Source organism: Zingiber officinale, chromosome 1A (genome assembly GCF_018446385.1).
Source record: "Zingiber officinale cultivar Zhangliang chromosome 1A, Zo_v1.1, whole genome shotgun sequence".
In the NCBI taxonomy this organism is placed as follows: domain Eukaryota; kingdom Viridiplantae; phylum Streptophyta; class Magnoliopsida; order Zingiberales; family Zingiberaceae; genus Zingiber; species Zingiber officinale.
Window position 1 is genome coordinate 187,285,601 of NC_055987.1, and position 8,696 is coordinate 187,294,296.

The 8,696-nt window shown below is 33.1% G+C and overlaps 1 pseudogene; it reads left to right on the top strand.

Annotated features, from left to right (window-relative positions):
* Positions 1-2,129: 2,129 nt before the first annotated feature.
* LOC122008239 lies at positions 2,130-4,775 on the top strand (annotated as a pseudogene).
* The last annotated feature ends 3,921 nt before the right edge of the window (positions 4,776-8,696 follow it).

The following is an 8,696-nucleotide window of genomic DNA, read 5'->3' on the forward strand; positions in this document are numbered from 1 at the left end:
CAATCTTCTTTCTGTTTAGCTTTGTAATCTAGTGTTTTAATTACCGTAAGAGGCTTCTCCGCCAGAATGAGATTTGATAGTGAGGTTTCAACGTCTTGGATTAGCAATTCCCTTATTACAAACTAAGTAAATCTCTGTGTCTTTTTCTTTTTTGTTAATTAGCTTCTTAATTTTTTTTATACAATTGCTTATTTTAATCAAGCTACAAGATTGAGAAAGGCATTTCTTATTTTTATTATGCAAGGCAATTCACCCCTTCTTATTGGCCGCAAGGGACCAACAACCAATAATATCGTCGAGAACTATTGGGGATACTAGGGGTATTTGTGTAGATGAATGTATATCTATGCTAAAAATGGTTGATCCAAAGGAAAGTCATTTTTTATGCCAGATTTATGTTTAAGGAAGCTCACAAGTCTAGTTTTGCTTCTAAGTCATGCGCATAGTGTGTTGGCCTAAGAGAAGATGCACCGTGTAACTGATTATAAGTGTTGTGAGTGATACTCGGAAACATAAATTAACTAAGTTAATACATAATGTTAATCATGCGCATGGTGTATCAGACCCAAAGGAAGATGCGTTGTGTGGCAGATGAAAAAAAGTTGAGTTGTTTGGAGAGTACTGCTAGCAAATTATAATTTAGTCTAAAAACTTAATGTAATTTTGCACTAGGTATCCCAATTAATGCCCATAAAGTTGCATTCATGTTTGTTGCATTTTGTTACTATACAACTATAACGGTGCATACTTTGTTTAGAAAATTTAACTTATGCTCTTTGTTTTTGTTTATATAGTGTTCTCAAAGTCTGCTAATCTAAACAATGCTAATCTAAACAATGTTCTCGTGGTATAAACTTTAGACAATGGAAACAATATATAATAGTATTATTAAGCTGCATTGATTTAGACTTTGCATTTAAGCATGATCGTCCTGCACCTTTATTTAGTGATTCCACTATAGATCAAAAGGTGATTTATGATAAGTGGGAGCGATCGAATCATATGAGTATTATGATTATGAAGATGTACATTCCAGAATCAGTTAGTGATTCAATAACTAAGAATGAAGATGCCAAAACTTTAATTAAGGAAAGCAGACCGATTCTCCTCAAATGAAAAAATCGAGACTACTATATTTTTACAAAATTAGTATTCCTATGATACAATGGGAAGGGTAACATGAGGAAGTATATCATAAAGATGTCAAACTTAGTTACAAGACTTAAGACACTAAAGTTAGAAATGTCTAAAAGTATTCTTATGAATCTCATCATAATCTCTCTGCCTACATAGTTCATTGTCCTTAAGATAAGTCACAACATTCAAAAGGAGAAGTGAACATTGAATGCGTTCATAGCTCAGTGTGTATAGGAAAAAGAGAGATTAAGGTATGACACATCTCATAGTGCTCACTTTGCATTCTCATCTTAAGAAAAAAAATTGGTAATGATAATAGTAAAGGAAAACAACTTGCGGTGACTAGAGTTCAGGACATAAGGTCCAAAAGCAATAAAATTCAAACTCAATTTGTTTATTTTATAAAATGAAAGGTTATCTAAAGAAGGATTACCCCAAATACCTTAATTGACGTGTTAAAAATGATATACTTCTCAACTTTGTTAGTTCAGAAGTCAACTTAACTACTGTATCTAATAACACTTGGTGAATAGATGTTGGTACAACTACTCACATAAATATAACTATGCAAGTTATCTCAGAAGTCGAATGTCAATTGATGATAATGATTCATCTACACGAGAACTGACAAGAAGGCAAACATAAAGACGATAGGAGCTTTTAGAGTTTGTTTAAAAAATAATATATTTTTAAATTTAAAAAAAAATATATTTATAGTGACATCATTTAAATGGAACTTAATTTTTATTTTATATTGGTATAAATTGAATATATTATTCATTTGGAAAGGAAAATTTTAGTATTTTTTTTAAAATTTTATTTTATGTGATACTAGTTCCTTCATCGATAAATTATACAGATTAGTCACATACGGATAATATTGTAATATATATATATATATATATATAGTATAAGTATAAAACATGATTTGATCGTGAAAATTCATCCATAAATATTTAGGATACATTTATGAATAAGGCATAGAAAGATTAATGTTATTGGGATTTCCCAATTCTCTTGCTATATTCTATATTTTGAAATATACATTTATCCTCGCCCTCGTTGCAGCCGGCTCCAAGGGCCGTACGCTCGACGAAATGCTCTCCTTATTCGCCTCAGCTCTGGAAAACTAGCCGATCTCAACTCCCTCTCCTCGCAGATCGTCTCCCTCGTCCTTGCTGACGGGTCGCCGAGCGCTGGGCCGAGGGTTTCGTTCGCCAATGGAGTTTTCGTTGACTCCTCGGTGACGCTGAAGCCATCCTTTAACGATATCGTCACCAATACGTTTAAGGTGGAGGTCAAAGCAGTAGATTTCCGAACAAAGGTGACGTTTTCTATTCCTATTTACATCGTTTTATCAAAGTTTTTTGAGAATGGCATATATCATCAGTTCATAATATGTATTTTTTTTTCCAAAATATCGATCATTAGGTGGTTCTTAGAAATGGAATAGTGCTATTTATCATTTATTATTCACCCAACTCAAATCGGTACGGTTTGGTTGCGCTAGATTCATAACTTGCAGATTCATGAGTCCCACTTTCATTCTCTTCTTTTTATAGTGGATCTTATCATTCTGATACTTGTGCCTATGAGTTGAGGCTGGTCCCATGCCCATATATTTGTCATATTTCAAGACTTAACTTGTAGTATGTTGAATTCTGAAAAAAAATGGTGATAGCTTTATGTATTTCAATATTTGCATATATTGTCCTCTAAAGAGAATTGTTAATTTGTTTATGAATAAAACTTGATGTTCTGATGCAGAAGCATAAAATTTGATGTTAATAGTATAACACTGTGAATGGTCTTTTATGATCTTATCTAGCTTCCTATGTGTCATAGCAAGTTAACTCAAAATATTAAAAGAATAAGGTGTTTGATCTTGTTCTATTCTCATGTTTCACTGTTTTTCTTTTTCGAAAGGTTTAAATCCTTATTCAGAGAAAAATTATATAAAATAATATTGGTGAAGAATAAAGATTTGGTTCGGCTGCCTTGATTAACCTTCTTTCTACATGGATGCTCATGCTTATGAGCTCCCCCCCACAAAACAATATTATTCATCTTCTTTTGTTTAGAACTTAGCACAATGTACTTCTCTGCAGTCTTACCTAGGTAGCTGTCATTGTAGCCTTATTCAAGATCAAGGCACCTCTCCACTTCCCAGATTTGGGAGCCTGATGTGTTAGGGATCACATATTTAGATCTGGTAGCATTTAAGACATTCTACAAAAGATACAAATGAAATGCTTCTAACTTAGTTTTGTGACCTTTTATTTTTTTGGTAGGTGTCACTATAACTTATTTTACACAAAAAATCATTATTAATCATTTTTTTATGCACAAAAAGTGATTATGATGAATTCCGAGATCATCAATTGCTAAGAGTTAAAGAAGTCATTATTCTGAGCCAACCAACGACAATTTTCCAGCATGAGCAGTGGCTAATGGCGCTGTCAATATCTTGGAACAGTTGAATGGGACCGTAGAAAAGAAATTATCTCAATGTATTGGTTTTAGAAAACTTCATGGTTTTACATATTTATTGCCTTTTTTGGAAGTGTTATAGTATAATGTCCAATTACCACGGATTTAGATTTGTTTTGGAAGGCTATCATGACATTCAATACTTATCGTTATCATTTTTTGAACATTTTGCCAATATACTAACATTCTTGACCTTTAATTATTAAGGCTGATGTGGTAGCAGATGAAATTAACGCCTGGGTTGAAAATGTTACTTCAAGAATCAAACTTGATCAAAGAGCTCCCTCCTCCCGGATCTGTCGACAGTGACACTAGATTGGTCCTGGGGAATGCACTCTACTTCAAAGGATCCTGGACTGAAGAGTTTGATGCATCTAAGACATTAAACTCTGAATTCTACCTGCTGAATGGAACACTTGTCGAAGTGGCTTATGACTAGTTGGGAAAAACAGTTTCTGGCCTCATACGATGGATTCAAGGTTCTTAGGCTTCCCTATAAGCAAGGTGAAGATAAAAGGTCATTCTCTATGTATATCTTTTTGCCAGACGCCAAAGATGGTCTATGGAGTTTGGAGGAGAAGTTAAACAGTGAATCTGAGCTCTTAACACGTTTTCTTTCAATGTGAAAGGTTGAAGTGAACAAATTCAAGCTGCCCAAATTCAAGATATCATTTGGTTTTGAAGCGTCTGCAGTGTTAAAAGTTTGGGTCTGTTCAGTGTAGATGCAGATTTGTCAGAAATGGTGGATTCGTCTATTAGACATAGCCTCTATGTATCATTAATTTTCCACAGATCCTTCATTGAAGTCAATGAAGAAGGAACAAAAGCAGCTACTGCTTCTGCTGCAGTGATGCATGGGATGTCAAGGTCATTACCCATGGATTCACTGGACTTTGAAGCTGATCACCCATTTATGTTCACTGGGCATGTTCTCAATCCATCAATTGAGTAAACTATAAATATGGTATCAATCTGCTTGGAACTTCTTGCAAGTTTTTGTTGCTGGTGAAATGTACTGAGTTTCACGTGTCTTTAAGACGATTACGCTTACCCAGCGTCCCTGGAAATGTACTGAGTTTTACATGACAAATGACGATTACGTTTATCTCAGCACCTCGGAAATGTACCGAGTTTCATGCCTGAATGTTTGCTGGTTGATGTTATGAGTTCTCTGTTTTCGATGACAAGATAGGTGTTAATCTCCAATAGTTAAAGCTCTAAATGAGCTTTTTTTATGATTTCAATATGTCATGTCAATATTATAAAATCTCATTGAAACATCCCTAATGATTAAAGTTTTAAATGAGCTTTTTTATGATATAATTCATAACTAATTATATGGCTCCATGCATATACATCAATTTAATACAAAAGAGTAAGTTTGAATTTTCACTACAGTCTAAAATCATAAATCTAAAACCTCATATCTACAATGATTTAATTTTTTTTATTCAATTTTTTAAATTTTAAAAACCTCTCACCAACCTTGTGTTGGAGATGCTCTAATATTTAAATAATGATCCACTCTAATTTGTTTTGCCATTTTTGACTGCAGCCAGTTTCAAACCGTAAAATTGTATACGAACTTCTATCATCTATGTATCTTTTTTTTTTTGTCACTTTGTATTATTTCAAATCATATGGACTAACAATCCATTAACAATACAATAATTATGCTATTGAGGGTCTAAATTTAAATTAAGTGATCTCATACATTAAACATGAAGGGGTTTATATTATTGAATGTTGATTAAATTTGTTAATCGGTTTCATTAATAATAATGGGCCGAAAATGGACTATGGGTTATTATGTGGATGATCTTTATAAGATGGGCCAAACAAGATCATTGATTTGAGCATCTTGAATCTTTAATTCAATTTAATTTCTTCATCTTTCTCTTCTCTTTTTCATTAAGAAGTATTACGAATTGCCGTATACTTTGTAGAAGATTATTCCATGCTCACAGGAACTCCTGCGATAAGTTAATACATTGTTAGTCATTGTTTCGATTTTTAATATTACCTTAAAGATTCATGATAACTTGATCTTATAATTGATGTATCGTATATATGGTTTTCGATGAATCACTATTGCTTTCCTATCATTATCCAATATTATAGTCTTCCATTATTATCTGCAAATGGTAGAGTATACCTAACATTATCTCCTTGTTCATCTCTATCAACTTGGTTTCAAATTGTTGTCTAAACTTCTACTTTCGTGCTAAAGCTTGCCTTAACCTCCACTTCTGATCAGTGTCTGAAGAGAGATTTTTGAGTTACTGCCATTTGCTAATCAGATCATCCACGTAACAAAAGTCAAACATAAAGATTACGATGAATCCAAAGGCCATGTCTGATGGTCAACGCCTCTTCGGATTGACGTAGTTGATATGTTATTCTAATTGGTTTTAATATTAAATATTAATGGTGTAAAATATCTCGTTAAGTGCCGCTGCATTATATACATTTTTTCTATGATTTAGCCCCCTTTTAAAAATTATGGGACCGTCCTGAGTTCATGAATTGCTCCAATCAGACGATTATGAAACTATTTCGGAGTCCTCTAAAAAGAAAAAGCACCGCCCCTCCACTAGAAGACAAGGAATTCAAAGGTTTCCGCCGTCTCTGTGAGTCATTGTACTCAACTGGGCTTAAACTAAATTAAATAAATTATAAAAATTATAAAAACTAAAATATATGACAATTTTATCATTCTAAATAAATTCAATTACTTTAAGTTAACTAGAAATCCCATGTTGCGCTTGCCCATTTAAGATTGCTAAAATATTCTTAGTATTTATTTATCTTTTCAATATATTTTATTTGTGTCATAATGATTTTTATTGGTGAAATTCTAAATTATATATATAAGAAATAGATTGAAAACGTGAGTCATAGTAATAATGAGAAGATAATAATGACACAAAATGTGGTTGCTGTGGTCCTTATTGACTATGACGTTGATCTGATTGCTATACATTGTATTCAACCTTTGCCATGGCAAAAGGCCAAAACACCGTTCCACGTCTTTAAATGAGTTCGCCTCTTAATTCTCTCGATTTAATAATTGGACTTAAGTTTCGCATTTCAATTCAACTCACTTCATAATCAAATTAACCATCTAGTAACCTTTTTAAATGTGATATTATTGTTGTAACTATTTAATCTATGCTGAATGAGTGGACGTTAATGAATAAAAAGATATTTTCAAAGAGTATTAAAGAAGTATTTCAGGAAGTCTCCTTAAGCAAAGTGCTTGATTAAGACTCGCCAACTATTGTAAGGCCCTAAAATCAATTGGTGTCACATGTCAGCGTAAAACAAACGAGTGCAGCGAGAAAGAGACACGCATGGCTTATCTTTTTAAAAAGTGAGCGTCCATTTTTGACTTTGAATTCTCTGGTGCGAGACGTGTTAGACATTGCACTCTTTCTCCTCCCCGTGGCCATGGACGGCCGTGATCTGTTTAAGACAGCAAATCAATGGCCTAAATTAGTGTCTGAATTTTTGTTCCTTTTTGAGGTGGCTCCACATAAATCACAAGAAGCCCTAGTTGCGTTTTGGGCTTCCTTCAATTTGTGTATTATCAAGTTGAGATCTTCTGTCCTTAAAATGATATGTTTTCATATTTTTTCATTAATCGAATGATCATGATATCTTCGTGATATATACTATATCCTTAAGATATGATTTAATCTGTTCGATCAATGAAAGAACACGGGGACACGTTATTTTAGGGACAGAGGATCTCAACTCGTATTGTTTAGAATGTGATAAATTTTGTGTGAATACTTTCGATGCTCCATTTAATAGAAGAGTACTTATGCAATTGTGTGCTAGGGTTCGTAGACATCTACGCTTTGTGGATTTACATGATGAGTGAAATATGAGATCGGAATGTTGATGTCTAAGACTAATCAGATCACAGTTAGTTTAAAGGATTGTGATGGTAAAAAAGGCGAATATGTTCACCCCTAGCGCCTTCGTCAATCTGTCACAGGGTCAATACAGAGGAGATAAATTATGGGCGGCTACTAGCATTTGAAATAGTGACTAGCACATAAGGGAGGTATTTATCTCGACTTTACCGAGATTCAAACCCCAAACTTCATGGTAGTAATACCTCATGTGATCCTATATAAGATCAAATTGGTAGAATCAGATTGGTCAGGATCGAATATTGATTCGTTGATTCGAACACGAACATAGAAATAAACATCCAAAATTTATAATTTCAGTGAAAAGAATGGAAAAAATATTTGTAATGATTAAAATTGTCTGAATATTAACTTAAACAAGTTTTTTAAATAATCCCAAAATCATGAAGATACAAAATACGAAAATAACCCTAATATATTGAAAAAATTATTGGAAGCCTAAAGAAAATTATAAATACTATTTTTTTATCTAAAATTGGGTGATTGGAGATTATGCCTAATAATAATTATAGAGTTCTGAATGAGTTTTAATTTAATATATTGTGTATTAATCCAAGTAAAAAATTATAGTCACTTAAAATGTTCTATCATAGGATTATAGAAATATACTGATTTTACGGATTTGTATAATCCAATTCCAATTAATTGCGGATAGATTTAGTACTTTTGGATTGTAGGAATCGTAATTTTAGAAATCATGAGAACTTGATACCCTGTGAAAAAAAAAAATCAAGGAGTTGGAATAGTTGCGATGCCCCCACTTGAGTTTGTGCTTTCTTTTGAATCATCCTACACACTTGACTCAGCAAGCCAACTTAGAACTCATGGACCGACCCGCTTGATCCTTCATCATCGATCGATCTAACTTCTCCTGTACAATAATCAACTAAATCGATCCAATTAGATCATTGTCGCACTCGGGTTGAATCATCCGGTCCAGTTAGCCTTTACTTTTTGCAAATGAAAGTTGAGCGGTACATTTGTTAAAAGACCAGTGATGGGATTTTTTTTTTTTTATTCTGATGCATTATTTTTAAATTAATACTCTTTTATCCTAAAGTGGCAAGATCGTCCTTTTGACATCTCCAAATGACATTATTACCCTCCTCGCTTATATATCGTTTCCTC